This window comes from Agelaius tricolor, unplaced genomic scaffold, assembly GCF_023055355.1.
Source record: "Agelaius tricolor isolate 1412-34295 unplaced genomic scaffold, bAgeTri1.0.p SCAF_14, whole genome shotgun sequence".
Classification (NCBI taxonomy): Eukaryota; Metazoa; Chordata; class Aves; order Passeriformes; family Icteridae; genus Agelaius; species Agelaius tricolor.
The window spans coordinates 4263579-4283726 of NW_027269274.1; the positions used below are offsets into that span (position 1 = coordinate 4263579).

Here is a 20148-nt window from a genome sequence, read left to right on the forward strand (position 1 = left end):
ATCACATTTCTCCTCCCTGGCTGCTCCATCACGGAACATCACACAGTGCCTTCCTACTCCACCAGCAACAGCCAGCTGGGAAATACCTTTTCCAGGCAGAAACGCTGTTTTCCACCACAGCTGAAAAGCACTTTTATGGGCAGTGGTGAGGCAATGCGTCTCTGAGGAATTTCCAAAGAAAACTGGAGCCTGTGAGTAGTTTTTCTGGGTTTCTCCAGTCCCAGAGGGAAAAAATCAGGAGCTGGAGGCCCAGGAGGACATGGCAGCTGATGTGCTCCTTGCACACCCACCTGCTCTCTGCAGATGATCCCATCAGTGACATTTAACTTGGGCCATGATCACAAAGTCTGACAAACTTCACATTATTGGTTTAATTTAAGAGACTGGCAATTCCTGGTGCCGCTCGCTTGCACGCAGCCACGCGTACACACACCCTTCCTGACAACAAGGTGTAATTAGCCCTTCTTGACCTATTAATCAGGCTCAGTCTTCAATGATGATGTTAAACGTTCATTTAATGGTGTGTTAATCAGGGCTATCTTTCATCCTCGTAGCAGTGGTGGTTAATTCTGGCACATTGAACACTCTTCACCCTCACATAGCCACAAGCCACCATTCTCTCCAGCAGTGATGACCGAGGTGGTGGGATGTGGCCCTCAGGTGTGTTTGCAGCCTCCATGGTGTCCACACCTGGTTTTTACCCAAATCCTGGAGCTCTGGCATAGCAAAGTCCTTCTTTCTGCCCTGTTTTAATACCTTGGCTAGAGATCTTCAAAGCACATGAGCTGCAAATGGCAAGCATCACCTTGGGGTATTTACCAATCCCTCCTCCCTTCTTCCACAGGAATTTTCTTTGTCAACTTGAAGAAAAAGGGAAAAAAACCCCCCATTTTGTGCCACTTTGTCAGTATTTATTTAGAGGAGCCCAGTGACCACTTTTTATGCCTCTCAGAAGCATGAAAAACATTTTTTTCTTCAAGTTATAATGTTAATTTGAAGGTAACCGTCCTTTCAAGGATTAATTCCAGCCAAAGCAATAACCATTATTTACCAGAGTTTGACATTTTTATCACTCATCATATTAGCAAATTTCCATTGAAAATGCTAAAATGGTTCGTCATAAGGCACATAACTGCTTTGGCTGTAAAAATGACCAACACAAGTGCCTGTACTCAAACATTAAATTATACTGTAATTAATAAAGACAGTTAAACTGTCTACTAGCAACAGCAATTTAGGTAACCACATTTGATCGGCTATAAATTGTAACTACATTAAAATTCCAGAAATATTAGCAATATGGATTACTTGATGGAAATAGGTGCTGATCACTAACTCTCCTATTTTACAACGGAAGCACAGGTCATGTTGGCCACAAAACTGTGGGCGAAGATCAAGGCTGAGTACTTTTAATCTTGTGAAACAAGCAATTACAAATAGTTGCATCGATTTGTTAAAAAGCTTTAGGTGACATAAATTGTTTCCTGTTTAGCTTATTGCTCTGATACATAAATGTCAGCGAGTCTAATATTAATTAGGGTCACAGAACAACAAGGGTCGGGTGATATAGTGTCTGATCCGGGATGTGTCAATCCTTTGTGGAGGCAAGAGCAGCCCCGGCCCCTCCGCGCTGCCGCGCTCAACGCCTCGTTTTATGTGATGACAAAAGAAAGCAAAGGAAACTGTATTTTAATATGTGAAGTAATTACTTTAGTACTAGTATAATTTTATGGTTTTGGATAAATTACAGTGTTTTCATTCTCCTTCGCTTGCCACATAACATAAAAATCCACATATAGCATCAATAAAATAGAATACTGTTTATAAAGGCTTTCTGCTGCACAAGACCAACACTATTCCTCCTAGCAGATGGAAACTAAGCACACATTTCAGTCTGGTGTGTGTTTCTACACTTAATATTTTTTTTTTAAACTGAAAAATGGGCTGTGCAGGTTATTTACTTAACATAAATCAAATGTATCATATACACTGTTTCTTTGGATTGGCATCCGACTTAGAAAAATACAGTAAGGTCCTGAAAAATCTGGAGAAAATTTATTAAATATGATTTTTACTGTAATAGAATATTAATGTAACCCAATGCTCATTTCCCATTAGGTTGATCCCTTTTTAATACACACATGCTTTTTATTATTTTGCACTCATGCGAAAATTCCACATTCAGAGAGTTTCCATCTCCTTAGGAATGTCTCTGGCAAAGGCACAGTAAGAAATCTTGCACTGAAAAAAATAAATAAATAAAAAATAGACAGCAAATATCGACCGATAAGATGTGGCAAAATGCTGATGAACTGAAGCAAAAGCCAATGATATAATAAAGGGTAAAAAGGCATTCAGCGCTGCGAGGGGAACAGGAGAAACAATTACACTTTAAACCCCTCCTTCTCACTGCCACTGTACCACAGCACAGATGAAAATGTTTGATTTGCAACATAAAAGATTCATTAATTACCACTTGAATATTTAAAGCTATTTTGCAGACTAACAGAGGTAGATAAAGCACTGAATTAAAACCTCTAATAAAATTGTAAAAATATTTCTGCAAGTTTACCAGCATCGCAATTCCTCCCGGTTTAGGGAGCCAGGCTTGGCTTGTTCAGCAAGGAATTATTTCTTTTTTGAGTGGGAATTTGAGGTAAGATGGAGTGATTGCATGGGGCTATTTGTCTCTCTTTCTCAAATGTTTACAAAATACTTATTTGGATGCTCTCCCTTCACTCATGGCTGCCCTTCATGGGAGAAGTGGCTTTAGAGAACAGAACAGTGGATAGCAAATGTGGCTGAGCCATACATTAATTTTAATACAATTCCATATACAGCAAAAACACATCTAATCATAACTCTGGTCTAATGCTCTCTTTGATATGATATGGGGGGGGGGAAGGGGGCTAAAAAATCTGTTAATCCTGTTATGATTACCCTTGTTAGACTTTAAAAAAAAGAAAAAGAAAAAGAAAAAAAAAAGTGGAGTAGTATCCTCTGTTGCAAGGGTGGAAAGCCAATGGTAGGAAGGGGTATCATGGAAAGCATCTCTGTAACCTTGTGGTAGACCCTGAATTTACCCCATGGAGTAAATACCCTCTGGGATTACAGGATATTTTGTGGAAATTTGGAGATTATAAAGAGCAAATGATGGGTACCCCACACAGAAAGCACACTGTAACTTAAATAAAAATTAAGGATATATATTTATTTGCACAACCTCAGCCTGTGGGCAATACACCCTTAAAGCGCTGTGAGCCCCTCACCAGGCAATGTAAATCTTGGTGGCTCAGGAGCTGAATCTGACACTTGACAATTGCATATGTTAATTTTTACCTGTTTGCATTCAGCTGGCAGTCAGTTGTTTTTTTTTTTTTTAAAAAAAAAAACACTTTCTATTTTTAAACAAGTGACTGTTTGAAATCCACCACAGTGCAGCGAGGGCTTGATTGCAGGCTGAGGGTTGAAAGATACAGCAACAGCACTTTTAACAGTATGTTAACGATGATGAGTAGAGCCAAAATGTATGGATTTAATTAGAGAAAAACAGTTACAGCTCTTTCTCATTGTCATTAATTTATGCAGTTAGCCAACGAAATTCAAAAAAATGTCCAGTTATATTTGGATGCACCCTTTACACAACTATTCCTGTTTTTGTTGAGTGTCCACACCCGTTAAAAGGATTTTTAAATCATTCCTCTGTACTCGGCTGTGAAATGCCTGATTTCAGATGTTCTGGATAGGTCCAGAGTGCCCGAGGAGGTGTTGCCAGCCAAGGGACCCCTGTCACAGGCAGCACTGTCTGCCATCACCTGGACTCCACCAACAAACCATAATATCCAGGGCAGTCACTCCCAGTCCTGCCAGAAAGGAAAGGGCGTACTCAAAATACTTGAGGCCTTGCCCTTGCTTATTGTTTTTGGAAAGTCTTTTGTTTTCTTCTTTTGGCTTTGGGTTTTTTTTTGTTGGTTTTGTTTTGTTGGGTTTTTTTGGTGTTTTTTTTTTTGTTCAACCCACTAGTTAATGTTCATTTGTGCTGGGCACAATAAAAGCCTGAGCCTGTCAGTTTATATCACACGAGGGGAGGAGCAGTTGGTGATGTTTGAAATATTTTAGACTTTAGAAAAATTCTTGTAGGTGTATTTGCTGTGTTAAAAAAAAAAATTATTACTCCTGGTAGTTTATGAATAAATTGATGTCTCCTAGCAGTTTATAAATATATATATATATAAATACATATATATATATCTATAAATATATATATATGTTCCCACATATCCTTTTAATGTGCTTTGATATTTATATAAGAATGAGATTTTGCTAAATAAAGTCTCCTAAAACTTGAAAAGGGGGAATCCCAGGCACTGCAGAACCTGCCCAGCCCCACCTTGTTGGGTACAGACACCCACATGGTTATTAGGGAATGGCAAGAGCTGGATGTGACCTGGCAGTGGCTCATGCCACTCTTTGCCTTTAATATTGAGAGCAGTCCTGTGTATTCCAACAGCAAACGTGCACACACAAACATCCATCACATTTTTGGCTTTGCTGCCTCTGTAGGCAGGCAGGAGGGGAAAATTGTATTCACTGGCCATGAAATGAATTTAAAACAAAAAATCAGAGAAATAAAAAGCGAAGTTTTTTATTATTTTGGCAAGCACTGGGGTTTATTTTTCACTTACTTGTTGGGTTGGGTTTTTTCCCCTGTTTCCTAGACGTACTGGACAGACTTGCACTGTGCATAATTACATGGGCAGAGTCTGGAGAGCTTTCCAAACACATGATGTTTATACCTCATGCTCACACTGGCTATTTTTAAATATGGCTACTTTCTGCTGCATTTTCAAAGCTTCTCCTGACACCTCATGCAGTCTGGAGCACTCTCACCTGTTTACACCACCACCAAGTGCTGGAGAATTCAAAACAAAAACATCTGATAAAAATCAAATATTATGTTGCTAACTGCAAAGTTCATTTCTCCTCAGAAGTCCGTCTTTAATTATAAAACCCGCATAACCCATTTCCTTTGGTGTGCAGAAAGGTGTGTAATTAAACTATCAGCATAATACCTTTCTACATGTAAAACCTGCACTTATGAACTTTAACTGCTGAATAAGAACTCCTATTACATGACCATTAAGTATTATGAATAAAGCAAGTCATTGTAGTACTTGATTAATTTTTATGCACTAACCATTGTGTTCTGCACAAATTTGGTTTCTTTGGTTTCTTTTTTTGGTAGGTGTCCTTTCTTCTCTCAGCCATCCTGCTAAGGTTGTGCTCCATCCCTCCATGCTTCTCTCCTGCCTGTGGCCATGCCCAGCTCTGTGTGGCCTTTCTGTGGTCATCATGGGGGAGGAGGGAGTTTTGCTCTGTCTCTGTGATATCCCCAGTGGATATTTCTGTGGTGCTGTGGCCAGTGAAGGGGGCACAGGAAGGCAGTGGGACCAGGTCCCCTCCATGCGAGAACTTGGCGCAGACTGAGCCCTGACTTCCTTGTCTCATCTCTGAGTGGGCTGGGGAGTTACTGTCAGCTGTCAGGGTGGTTTTTAACTGATAAGGAATATCAGATTTGTCTTCTTTCATGTGGATGTGGCAGCAGACCCTCAGAGGACAGCCTTTGTGCTGTTTGTAGGACCCCAGGAGCTTTGCCTTGTATCTGTTACCTCCCTCCCTGGTTCTCCCAAAAATGTCTCCACCACATATCAGCCTCTTGCCAAGAGAAGTGGGAAAGGAAAAATAAACATCCCAGCTAAAACCCATAACTCCAAAACCCTAATTGTCAGCAGGACCGAATGTGCCAAGATGCTGAGGAGGATTCTGTGGTGCTGGTCCTGGCTGCCAAGGAGCCTGCACTCCATAGCCCAGAGGACATCTCCAGGACATCTCCCACCCTACGTGCAAACATTCAGGCCCCCGAGCCATTATTCATCAGCTCCTTGCAGCCACGCTCCCATATGCTGCCTGATGATTATATTGAGGCTGATCTTTGAAGTCTGGAGTCAGGAAGTTGAGCTCAGTTATAATCAATAGCATTTCCAGCTCTTGGAAATCTGCACTAACCACTCAAGGCAGCCAGCCCGCATTATGTCCTTGTCATATGTATATATTTGCATGTTCATTAGCCATGTAGTAGCACAGCTGTATGTGGTTTCATTTAGCTTTTAATTATCTTCTTTGGGTTAGTGTTTTCATCTCTACCAGACTTAGCAAAGAACAGAAAATCACTTAGGCAAAATAAACGCTGCTGAGCAGGTCTGGGGCAAGGAGTGCTATTTCCTTGTGCATCCTACTGTTCCATTGCAAAAGAAATGTTTGGTTCAAAAGTTCCAACTTACATTAATAATAAATCTGTCTCTTCATTTCCCCCATCATTTGCTTATCTTATTCAGGTGGTTGTGGGTGTAATTTTTCATTTGCAGCAGGTGTTTTTTTACATATTAGATAAACTCCATCCTTACAATCCTTGGCATGGATGTTTGTATTTGCTCCAACAGCTGCTGTTCCAAAGCTCGCTCGTACACAGATCAAGGCATCCTCCTCTTTTGATGGAAGTGACTCATACCTCAGATGAGCTGAAAAAAATACCATGGTCAGCTGCAGACACCTGCATTCATGCTCTGGGTTTAAAAGTTAGGATGTGGGTTCAAGCTAATTTTGTGCTCTTCGGATTTTTATATGACACCCTTTATTTTGGTTTCTGAGAAATTTCCATTAGTAAGAACAAAACAAGGTGACTAATTTCTCTGCTGAACTTTCTTCTCCTTTCCTCCCACCCCGCCCAATAAACAAAGAAAAAAAAAAACCCCGTGATTTATTTCATTCACTTCAATTACTTGTAACAAGGCCAGCCCCTGGGGTCAAAGGCTCAGGGGTCATCTTTGGTTTAACAAGCAGTGAGGTTATCTGTGCAGGCTGGGGTAGGATGCTGAGTCCCCCTCCTCAATGCTCAAGTCCCTGGTGTGCACAGCATCAAGGCCTAGAGGAAGTGTTGATGGAGAGGCCAATCTTATTTCACGGGAGCGACAATGAGAACTGACCTTTGAATGTGCAGTGGCTTGAGAGCAGCCGTGGTGAGGAGTGAAGGATGGTGCAGCAGGAGTGGTGCTCACAGAGCTTCAGCCAAATGCAGCCAGGTGCTCTCAGTACCATGGGATGGATGTACCTTCCTGTCATGCTCCAACCACAACACAATCTCAGCTCTGCTGTCTGAAATTAGGAATTTAATTTTTTTTTTCCTCTTACAAACATAGTGGAATAGAAACACAGACGTGGCAAGAACCTGGAAGTGTCCTCCACTGCTGGCTATTTCACAGGGCTGTGGGCTTCTCCTTGGCTGCTGGAGGACAGCACTGGCCTTCTGCAGGAAAACACACCACCTGACTTATTTGCTGATCAGCTTGTGCTCTTTAAAAGAGCCCCTTGAATCAGCTCAGGGCAAAAGTCACAGTTAAAAAGTACCCACTGGTACATGTATATTAGTCCACCTTCATCCTTACTGTAAGTGATCCCTAACAGCCTCTCAATGTTGAGCAGAGCACATATCAGGTGGATGAGTTAAACCAAGACCTACCTGGCTCTTTCAGTGGTGGTTGCTGGCATTTTACTGCCTTTCACAGTTTTTTTCCTTCTTGGTTGAAAGAGTGAGACACACTCGGTGCTGATGCAAGGAGGCACAACTTCACTGGAGCTGACAGTTCTGTTTTCCTGTTACACCAGTGGTTTATTTGGAGAGGAATTCCCAAGTATTTGTTGGGGAATTGGAGCCAGGCAGCTGGGAGCAGATGGTATCTTATCAAAGGGTGATAATTGTTCATGAATTAGACTCCTCTGCATCACCTTCCTCTCACAGACCCAGAGCAATATCTGGAGCTGGCCTCTGCTTGCCATTTCAGCAGCTCTCCTGTAGCAAGGAAAATATATTTTTATAGTTTGCTTACCTTGACACTTCCAACATTTTCCCAGCAAGCTGAAGGTGTAATTAAATGACATGCCAGATGCTGGTGTGCTTTATATTATACCACCTCTCAGCTGGGCTACTGAAAGGGAATGAATGGAGTCTTAAGACAGCTCTCCTATAGATAGTTATTATCTCTTTTCAATAAAGAATGGGTAAGGTTGAGCAGAATGTCAGTAAACCTGTAATTTTCTAGCCTTTCAGTTACCTCTGTTCTTCTGATCCACCAGTGATGTGAAGTTTTGTTGTACTTTGTTCCGTCAATTATGGCATCACTCCAAGAAGGTGGCGGGCTCCTGCCTCGCATATGCATATTTATGATAAGGTATGTTCTGATCTTCCTGTTGTGCCTGAAACCAGGTGTTCTGGGCCTTTTGAGGTGGGTTTGCAGCACGGCCTCTTTTGGGCAACGAAGCTTTTGGGGTGAAGCTTTTTAGCTGTAGGCTGAAAAAACAAAAGCTTGCTGGGAAAATGACAGCCAAGTTTCATAACTTCAAACTTAAAGAAACAGAATTATTTTTGTAACTTTAATAATAGGATTTCTAGAATGTATTTGCTTACTTCACTGTATCTGCTACCTCAGAAGATGGATCTGGTGTATCTCTTGGCTGTTGCACTCAGGTTTTAGACTATTCAGTTTTCAGCTTCACAGGACACCAGCCCAGTTTTCAGGGAGATAAGATGTTGGCTGACACAAAACAAACTTGCCAGTGAGATTTATTTACTTACTTGGAAGTGGAAATGTTGTTTTAATAATCCAGCCAGCCCAGGAGTGGAGGTGTTGAACATTCTCATGGCTGGCCTGGAGAAGGGTTTGCTGTAGCTTGGTGTGGTCCCCCCTCTGCCAGCAAAGTGTGCTCTGCATGGAGGGCAGGCAACCCAGCCAGGGAAGGAGAGAACTGCAGGAGCAAGGACTGTTTTTCTTTCCCAAACTTCGACAATTCTTCATCTAGATATTTATATTTATCAAGAGCATGTGGGACAGAATGTTTTAAGACCAATGTTTTTAATGGGTTGGTGACTCCTGGTTGTCTGGAGGGTCAGTGACACTGGCCAGCCCCAGCTCACACACAGAGCACTAAGTCCACAAGCAGCCAACAAGGTTCTCCTCTGCTCTTTTAGGGAGAGATGTTCCATTTGACAGAAGAAAGCAGCAGCTGAAACTTTCACATGCTGTCAGTTCAGTGAGTGCAGGGCGCCTCTTTCAGAAGTGAGGTGTGTTCATAATTAAAGATTAATTTACTAGCACTAAACCCAAAGCTTTCCTCAAAGTCTACTGTCAACAGACACGCTCCCTTTCAGTGACATTTGCATTTCTAATTGGGACTGCTTATTACCAGAAAGCCTCTGCAGCTGAGATTTAATTTTATATATTTACTGGTTGTTCTCTTCCACCAGTGCCCTGCAAATGGTATTATCCAGTCTCCCTTGCAGGGTGTGGGTGCCTCTGAGTGGGCACAACTTCACCCTCCCAGATGGGCAGGAGCACGTGCATGTCAGGAAGCCACAATGTGCCTCAGGAAGATGTCTTGTCAGTGAGAAATGCTAAAAAGGTCAGTCCATATAGAGCGACCAGACTTGGAGGAGCAAGATCAGAAATGGAGAAGGCCAGCACTCTGATTTTGTGCCATGGCTAATGTTTTCTCTGTTCTTTCAAACTGGAATATTTCTACTTCAGAAAATACATTTAGATTTAGAAATCTTAATAGACATGTGAATCATTTTCCTTCTCTAATTTACTGATTGATATTTTTTTTCTTCTGTCCTGGAAGAACTGATATTAAGAACTCTATTTAACAAGTTGCAGCATACCTTTTAGACCCTTAGTAACAGGAAATTGCTAATAAGTGGGCTTCCATGTCATGGTGCTTCCCATCCCTATTTCCTGCTTCAGGGCAGGTATGAAATCCAAGGGCAAAGTCCTGTACACGCCATGAGAGAGACGGTGCCTGCCCAGAAGAGATCGCTGCTGGAGTAGACAGGAAAGAAAGGAAATATTATTATTCCTCTTTAACAGATGGGAAACCAAGGCGCAGAGAGTTGAAGAGGCTTGCCAAAAGTCAGACAGAAATCTGAAAACAGCCAGGAACCGAATCCAGGTCTGCTGAGACTCAGGCCAGTGCCTTAATCACTCGACTCCTCATAGTTATTATATTTCTGCAGTTGTTATTCGCTAGGATAGACTATGAAATTTCTGCCTCTAGCTATAGCTACAGTGCTCCTACAGCATCTTCTACCCTCCATGTAATTTCTTTCCCTTTCCCCCCCCTCCCATATGTGTCAAAAAGTCCCTCTCCTTGCTTATGAAGGTGCTCAGCAAAGCTCTGCCTTTCTTTGTGTGCTCCAGCCCTGACCTTCCTCACAAACAAATTCCTTTCTTTTCCAGCACTGATTCCATTTGCCTGCAGCCTTGTGACAATTCCTGCCTGGTGCTGAAAGTGCCGTAGATGTCTACAGAACCTTCACAGTGCTGCTGTGAAAACCTCCCAAACTGAGGTGCTCAATCCCCTGGAAAGGAAGAATTTGTAGGTACTCCCACACATTCCAGCCCAAAGCCTGGCCACAGACCCCTGCACACAGCTCAGTGCTGCAGGAGTTTAAGCAAAGAGCTTATGCAAATCCTCTCCTATCCATCATGGAGGGGAGTCCTTCATACTTCAGGAATGATGGGAGAAACAATCTATCGATATTCCATAATGAGCATAAATGCCCTTTATAAATTGTTTCCCTTTTATTGACTCTAAAGCAAATGTAGCCGTGAATGCTGTACATTAATACATTTTATACCTTCTAATGGTTTGATGGCCTCATATATCCAGTAACGCTGAGAATAATCATTAGATTGTAAGGAGTGCAAAATATGTTTTATCACTTGAAAATGGAATTCCTTCTTGAAAGGTAAAACCAGTGGTAGATCATTGATTTGAAAGGTCAGGGTTAAAAAGCTTATTAACGACTGGGTTAAGCTCTAGTAAAATTCTTTGTTTTACTCAGCTGTATGAAGCATTTAGCTAAGTGAGACTCTTCATTAGGACATTAGTGCTTTTATACTAGCTGTGTAAGGTAAGAATCAGTAATTTCCAGCTTATGTTCAGGAAAAAGGCATCGAAAGTGGCACACACTCCAAATAACACCAGGTGACATGTGGCTGTGGGTGCAATGGGAAACAACTGCTGCAGCATCCAGGGGTGGGGGCAGCTGGCGTGTGCAATCCCTGCCTCTCCCTGTCCTGTGTGGGGACCCCCAAGCAGGCCTTGGCCAGGCACATTAATCAGGTTATCAGATATATCAGGTTTTCAGATATATTAGGTTTTCAGATGTATCAGGGAGTATAGCAGACGACCAGGTAGAAATACTGGCTTGGGTTCCAGATGCCTCATAGCTGTGTCAGGACACCACAGTGCTGAGTTAGTGAGCCCCAGCTCCCTACAGAGCTCTGGATTAGCTAAAGTACGAGGTTCACAGGGCTGCAATGCTTCCTGCCTCTGAGACAGGGAGTTTCTGCCCAGGGACAATGTGCCTGCCCCTCTCGCCATTCCCTGATGTCCCAGCACATGGAGAAAGGCTCTGTATTACGGGTACAACAACAGTGCCAGCTCAAGCTCATTGTGATTGCCCTCTATCCCCCTTAGCCATCAAAGCAGCACAGACAGATCCCAGAAGAAAGGCAGGGTGGGACCATGGCAGGGGATACTGCTCAAGAGTGATGGGAATTTTTAGGCCACATGGGAAATGTGGGTATTTCAAGGCCCACATGAGCAGAAATGTTCATGCCAGATGAAAATAAGAAAGGTGGTGTCCCAGCACCACACTGAGCTGACCCTGAAGAAGCAGAAATAATTAGGAAGAAATTCTGACCTGTGAGGGTGGTGAGAACTTGGCACAGATTACCCAGAGAAGCTGTGGCTGCTCCGTCCTGGGAGTGTTCAAAGCCAGGTCAGGTGGGGCTTGGATCAGCCTGGTCTAGTGGAAAGTCCCTGCCCGTGGCAGAGGGGTTGGAATGAGAGAGGTTCAATCTGGAGAGAGAAGAAAAAAATAAAATCCCTGTAAGGATCATTAATCACTGGACTGGGCTGTCCAACTCTGTTGTGGAATCCCTGAACCTGGATGTTTTCAAGACCTGAGGGGCCACAACCCAGAGCACAACTGTCACCTCAAGGAATGTTCTCTAAAATCCCACAATAGAAGGCAGTGCCAGTGGAAAATGTAGCAAAGATTTCCAAAGATGCCACAGATTCCAAAAGCTGCAATGTCAAAACCACTTTCTGGCTCTGTCAGTTCAGCATTTCACAGACATTTATTGTGGATAGAACAGAGGAAATCCAGTTGGAAGAGACCTACCAGGATCATCAAGTCCACCTCAGTGCTGATCAAAATTTAAAGCCTGTTAATGACAATTTTGCCTGTTTGTAAGGCACTGACCAGCCTGGGGCATTGACCTCTCTTGGAAGATGGCTCCATTGTTTCTCTTGAAGGATCATGAAGATTATTCTTTTGCCAGTATCTTCTTCCTACACTTGTCCTCATCATTTGCTACTTGTTTCTAACAAAAAAGAGAGGCCTAAAACTCTGTCATACCATGTTAAGAAGGCTTTTAAATGTTTTTAATGGAACAAAATAACAATACAGAATATAATATCCACAGCATGTGCTTGGTGCAATGTAATTGCTCTGGGATACTCAATTCTTTTCATATAAAGCAGCCATACCAACCCAACCATCGGAACAACTTTAATATTTTATAGTGAAATTAAATTGCAGATTAAAACAGATGGTTTGAACATTTCATTACCAGCCATGGTGCTTATTTGCTGACCATTGGCTGGTATATGTAAACATATAAAAAGCAAAAGAGCCCTTGGATACAAACCATACTCTCCCTCAGCTTTTCATTCATGGTTACAGCATGGTTATGAATGTTATGGATCCAGACAGGGTCTTTAAATGTGCTGAATTCAATTTACTTGTACTGATGAAAGGAAGAGGTCATGGAAAGTGCAGAATGGGTGGGAAGAGTATAGAATATTTGTTAATTGTCCTGCCAATGCATTTCAGCTCACAGCTAGGCAAGTCCAGAGCTTCTGCACCTTCGTGGCACAGAAACCTGGCACCAGCCATCTGCCAGGACACCTTCCACTATCCCAGGGTGCTCCAAGCCCTGTCCAACTTGGCCTTCAACACTTCCAGAGGTAGAGCAGCCACAGCTTCTCTGGGTAACCTGTGCCAGAGCCTCACCACCCTCAGAGGGAAGCATTTCTTCCTAATACCTAATCTAAACCTACAGTCCATTAGTCTGAAGCCATTACTCTCGTCCTGTCTCTCCAGGCTAAGGTAAACAGTCTCTCTCCATCTTTCTTGTAGCTCCCTCCAAGTACTGAAGGCCAAAATTAGGTGTCCCCAGAGCCTTTTTTCCAGGTTGAGCCATCCCTGTGCTACAGGACAGGGCTGGCAGCTTGTGACAGAGAGGGCAGCACCACCAGCCCATCAAACAAGAACAACCTGTCCTCACTGAACGAGTTAACTCTGCCTTCAGAGCCATTAAATAAAACCTTCACAATTACAGCAAGTATTTCCCCATGTTTTCAATGTACCAGCTGCACTCAGCAATGTTGCCCCAGGTATTTAATTTTTCAGATATTGTCAAACAAACAGAATTCTACTCTAAAAATAATTATGAACAAATCTATAAATGTATTTAGCTTTGGCAGAGCTGAAGTGAATAGATGTTTTTTAAAAGTGTAGAAGCCATGCTTTAAGACGTTTTCCATGCTGGTTACTGCTGGGTTGGTGAAAATGTAAGGATTTCAGGAAGCACGAGGATGAGCCAAGGATATTCTGTTTTACCACCACTGCATGATGCAGTAATATCATAAAGGAATATTAGCACCTAGCAAGAACACAGCATGTGCATTGCAACTTAAGGATTAGGACAGGACACATTTCTCCTCTGCTGACAGTACATCCAGCAATCCCAGTCAGGATTTCCATCCAAAAGAGTCAAGTCTGAATGAGCCTGGGCATCTGCTGCCCAAAGGATTGGAAAAGAGGTTTGTGTTTGCACAGCTTTAGGGGAAAAAAATTCAAGCTTTGTGCTAAGAGTCTTGTGATACTCTTGGAGAGATGCAAAAAAATTGGAAATGTTCTGGGGGTAGATACAGTCAGCAAAACAAACAAATAGAAATCATTAAGTTTGCCCTCACTCTCCCAGTTCAGTGTTGGAGCTTCTGGTGGGTTTTATGTATTTAAGATCTGACCAGAACTTCCAGCTATGAGGGCAACATCTTTTCTTGACTGGTACTTGACTGGGCTTGCTGGGAGCACTGGTTCCAGCACTGCTCCTACGCAGTCACTGACCCAGTGTGAATTACCCCAGCTCTGGGGAATAATGGACATCAATCACACAGGACAGTGCAGGGCCTCATTTCCTGCACAGGGGCTGAAACCTTGAAACAATGATGTGCAAAGACACTTTCACAGGTGTCCACATCTGCTTCCCAATTTAAACCTTAAACCCTGGTTCTGCAAGGGCTTTAAGGAAACAATTTTCCAAAGAGGAAAGGACAGGGGAAGGCATTAGAGGCAGAGGATCACCTTCTTGTGACACTGCTCTTTCAGGATCATAGCAGCATCTTCAGACACATAATCCTTGATCCTTGTGTGTTAGAGCTATCATGCAGAAAAGTTTGTTCAAATAATAGCATATTGTTGACAACAAACTAGAAGAGCTATTTAAAAAGAAAATACCGTACAATGCATGCTTAAAAGGGTAAGAAAAAACCCCAAACCGAATTGTATTTTAAAAATCAGTATTTATCAATAGTCCCAGCTATAACTGGAGATTCACAGCATGGATGCTGAAAGAATGGAGACAGCATGGTAATGAAAAAAGCGTATCCATCATCAACAATACAATACTTACTGTGACCTAAGGTCAGGTTTGTACAGTTACACCAGATGTTAGATTTCAGCCGTTCTTTGAAATGAAGAAACACAATGGTTACTATTCCTGTAGTGTTGTGGATTTCATTAAACAACACGTTTATCTTTCAGCTTTAAAATGTAGAGCAAGATTAGGATATTCTAACATTTAGGTTTCAGAAGGATCCAGTAAGCATAATATAAAGTAGGGGGGTGGCTCTATAAAAGAATTCCTATTTTGAATGCAACAGCCAGATCTTTCCTGTGGCAAAACTGAGAGGCAGCAAAGGAAAGGGTGAAAGAAGCAGATGCAGTAAATAGCTCTAATGGTGTGGCTGTTTATAAATCAGCCCAGGACAGGGTGTGCATGGCCCTGGGGATGCCCTGCCCCCTGACACTGTGAGAGCAACCGTGACTCTGAACAGGGCTTGCTCTTCTCTGTGCTTTAGCTTTTTTCCTCCTTTCTTCCTTCTCAAGCGATAACAGAGGAGTGGGGCCATCATTAGAAGAGCCTGACCTGAAAAGAGGCTGGAATTGCTTAGGGTTTCCTTTGGTCATCCCCTCTGAACTAGACTGGTCCAGCCCTGGCTGCTCTGATGCCTCTGAGCTCAGCCCATTTCTTCAAATAGCAAACATTCCCTTGCAATGTATTCCCTTACCTTCTTTATCTAAGGTCCCTTTAGCAGTCACTGTGATTTTATACAGTTGTATAGCTAATTTATTATACATGCATGTATTTGTATATGAATATAGTATATGCTACATATATATATAATTATACATACACGCACATATACAAATACACACATATTAGCCTTAAGAAATAACTGCCACCCTGAAATCATATTCTCAGTCATTACTATTAATCAGGAATACTCACATTCTCAGGCTGAACAGAAGAGACAAAAGACAGGCTTACAGTAGCTACCAAGAAGCCTTTAGATTATCCCCTCCTCTGTCTTCTTCAGCCTACAACTCTGCATTGTTTATAAACAAACCCTGTTTTGGACAAAGTAGGTAAGGCAGAGGAGCAAGGTCCATGTCCTGAATTATTTCATTAAAAATTAAAGCTTTGTAAAAGTGTACACATTTCATTAACTTTGCATCGCAGGCTTTGCAAATATTCTAAGGGATGCTAATCTCCTGGCTTTAATTAGATTGAAGGTCTCTTGCAAAGGCTATCATTTTAATATAAAATGAACGATCTTTTAAGCTTTTTGAATTAGAAAACAAGAACTCCCATTTTAGATCAACAGTTACACACTGAAACAAAAGAGGTTTGGATTTTTTGCAAAGTTAAGGTTTTTGCACTACCTACCGTGCAATTGTAGAAGTCAGGCAGTGCACACATTCTGTCCGGGGTATGCTCATAGAATCATACACTGGCTTTGGTGGGAAGGTTCCTTAAAAGATCATCTTGGTCCATCCCCCTGCCATGGCAAGGACACCTTTCACTGTCCCAGGCTGCTCCAAACCCTGTCCAGCCTGGCCTTGGACACTTCCAGGGATGGGGCAGCCACAGCTTCTCTGGGCAACCTGTGCCAGGGCCTCACCACCCTCCCAGGGAAGAAATTTTCCCAATATCAAATCTGAACACCTTCATTTTGCAGCCATTCCCCCTTGTCCTGTCACTACATGCTTTTGTAGATAAGGTCTCTCCATCTTTCTTGTAGCCCCCACAACAGACAGAGACACCCCCACACCCCTGTCCTCGACAGCCAACACCTCTTTTACACTAATTCCACCCCAAATGGATCCTGGATCAGGGCCTTGCTGGCACACTGACTCTGTCTTTCTTCCTCTAGTGACTTTCTGTGCAATATCAAGTTGACTCCCAGAAGACTTGCCCAGAGTGACCCCAGAGGAGCAGATCTAGAGAGGAGAGGAGCAGGGCCCTGCCTGTGGGACACCACAGGGTGGCCTGGCTGTGAGCATGGGATAACATCTCAGCCCAGCACTGAACTTATCTTCCCTACCAAGGACTGCACTGAACTATTTTAAATCTGCAGTTCTCATCTGCCCCTGTTCTCCTGCTATTATCCCCTGCTAGGAGACGAATTTTTATATTTCTGACCAAGATGCAATCTTCTTTCCCTTATCAAACATAATAGAAAATGCTGTAGTTACAGAATAACAAACTCATCTCCTGGATAGATGTCAATCTATTTTTAAGTGTGGGATCAGCTTGGGAGCTGCCTGTGACAGTGTATCACTTCATGCCAACATGGTGCCTCCTCATTTCTTATTTCACTCACCTCCAGCCCCCTGCCTTTGGCACACATTGCCTTGGGTGTTGCTCCTTTTCCCTCTTCAGCTGGTTTGCAGAGGGCCCAATCCTGCCTGCTCCCACCTTACAGGTTCCAGTTCAGGTAAATGGATACTCCTGCTTTTGTGCTGTTTCAGGCTTCAGCCCTGTCCAGTTACTTCCAGCTATGCTCACCCAAGCCCAGAAATTGCTTGTACAGCTGTGCAGTTCAGCTTTGCACACTTTGCTGTTGGACTTTTGGACCCATAATACACTTATAAACAATCTTACTCTGTCCTTTGAGGTTCACATTTTGGAGGTGAACATATTATTCATGGAACCGTGGAATGGTTTTGGTTGGAAGGGAGCTTAAAGCTCATCTTGTTCCAAACCCTGCCATGGACAGGGACATCTTCCACTGTCCCAGGCAGCTCCAAGCCCTGTCCAGCCTGGCCTTGGGTGCTGCTCTAGTAGGACAACCTGTACTAGTGCCTCACCACCCTCACAGCAAAGAATTTCATTCGGATATCTAATCCAAATCTGCTCTTTTTCAGTTTCTTTATAGTCAGATACAGGGCAGGCTGCTTTATGGAATGTGACTGCAGAGAGAGTCTTGCAGAACCCCTTTACTCGTATTTGTGGGGAACAGACGCCCAAATCTACTGCTAGCACTAAATCCAGTTGGAATACTAGTTAATTAAATAATGACTTTTTTTTCCTTTCTTTCAGTTCATCATTCATACCAATGATGTATGGGTGTACAGACTCTTCAAAACTAAGAGGGCTAAGCTCCAGGTATAAATTTAATTAATCAATAATTATAATTTTTAAACAATCTTGATTTATTAAAAATTGACCTCCAGAAAAAGACCTGACTCCATTAATGTCTGTGCTTAGTTCTCCGCTGCTGACAGTCTTGCTGGGCAAGTTTCCTTTAAGAGCACAAAGTCCTCAATTTCATTTCTCCAGTTCCCTAATTTTGATTCAGAGCCACATCTTTGTTTAAAGGTTTATGTAGATAAACCTCAATTTTGTCAATCTCAATTTTGTATAAGAAGTAGGATCAACTTCTAATTTCCAATGTTAAATCCTACACTCTACTTTCCACTGCAATATTCTTGAGATGACTGTTCCAGGTTAGATCCCATGCTGGGTTCAACACTTAGAATAAACTAAAGTAACAGTAACTTCATTTACTCATTAAGAACACGGGTTTGCTCTGAAACTACCTGATATGCAGTGAGATTTCAAAGTTCAGGTGAAGATATGCAACTGTGGCATGGGCGATAACAATGACATTGGGGACTGCCCAAAATATAAATTCTCTGCTTTCCTATTGCTCAAGGACACACAATAATACAAGTAACATTTTGTGATAGCCTGTATATGAAACAGATATGAAAGATCTTCCCAGGGAGTGCCCAGCTGCTTGATAATGGGATGTCATTTTAAACACCTAGCGAGAGGTGAAAACTTATTGGCCGCCCTATTTTCTTCAGTATAGAACCTATTGAAAGTATTCCTGGGGAGGCTGTTACATACCCCAACATCAGCAGAGGATCAGCACAGGGGCTTGAGGCTGCTGGGCTGCCAGGATGCTGCACTTCCCTCCTGAGAGCATTGATCCATGAGGGTGCAGCTGGGTGGTGAGCTCTGGAGAGTTCTGGCTGTAGGGAAAAAAAAGCTCTGGCTTTTCCAACCTCACCTCTGCTGCAGACAACCAGTAACCACACGCATTGCATTCCCCTTCCTCGCAGAGCAGTGCAAGAAGACACATGCATTAGCACAGCAGATATTTGAATGTTATTAAGGGTGTGAGAAAAGGCCATACTGGAGTAAAACCAAAGTCCACCAAGAGCATTGAACTCCGGGGTTTGGTGCCTAGGAAAAGACAAGGTGCACAGAAAACACAGCACCCACTGCCAGCCAGCCAGGGTTAGCTCCCCTTGACAACATCTCACTCTTCACGTGTCAGATTGACCTAAAAAAGCCTTTTCCTCTACGTGCTCTGACAGGTGCTGCATTTGAACAAATGTTAATAGACAGCATATTAACTCTGACGGCTTCAGATCACCGAGGTATGTGTCTGAGTTTGCATCTCCTGGATAAACATTCCTGACTCTCATCTGCTTTGATCAGTATCACTCACTCTGTGATCCCTGCTCTTCCCCAGCGTCGTGACAAATTTTTGGTTCCGTGTCAACATCAATGTCTCAGTGGCTGTAATTGTGGTTGAGATGGGCCACTTCATCTCAGTATCACATCCTGGTGGTTCACAATTGATCTGAGCACACTCTGAAAGTTTTATGAGCATCCCATTGCCAGGGATTTTTACGATCTTGAAGGCGCAGGAACATTTCTACTACCACAGTACAGAATGGAGGCAGAGAGGGCTACAGCACACTCAGACCCTTTCCTCCTCATATTTCACTTCAAAATCTCTCTTGTTTAACCACTGGGCTGGAAAGGAGGAAGATTTGTGACATTTTTCAGGCCAAGGTAAGACAGCAGAAAAAATTAATTACAGAATTACAGAATCATCAAGGCTGGAAGAGACCTTCAAGATCATCTAATCCAACTGTCAACCTTGTACTACCATAATCACTCCTATACCATATCCTAAACCACGCTATTCTAAACATGGAAAACTCCCAATGAACAAGGTTGGCACTACACTTTTTACAGGACTCAGAATCTGACACATATTCAATGGGACTGTTGTGTCTCCTGTGTTTCTGCTACTTTTTTTCCCATTTTCTTCTTTAACAGTAGTAGAATATATATTTGGAAACATCCATAGCTTAGCTTCATCAGCTTCAGTAAAGCCATGCTTATTTCTACCATATGAAATTCTGCCTTTAAATTTTAGAGGATATAAGAAAATGCCCTAAAAGAGCTCTAGACTGTACAGTCCACTGATTTTTCTCTGTCTTAAATTCCCCTTGCCCCAAGCTATCACCTCAATTTACTTGTTTGGTTTTTTCCTTCCCCTAGTGACTGGTTTACATCTCAGGTACTTAGAACA

General features: G+C 42.6%; 1 long non-coding RNA gene across 1 annotated transcript; it reads right to left on the reverse strand.

The window, feature by feature from the left end:
- Positions 1-3382: 3382 nt before the first annotated feature.
- Positions 3383-15092, reverse strand: LOC139595763 (uncharacterized). The gene is made up of 6 exons (XR_011681126.1): positions 14880-15092; positions 11819-11976; positions 8169-8404; positions 7577-7906; positions 7044-7212; positions 3383-6578 (listed from the first exon to the last, which is right to left on the reverse strand). It is a non-coding gene; the product is annotated as an uncharacterized lncRNA (long non-coding RNA).
- Positions 15093-20148: the final 5056 nt, after the last annotated feature.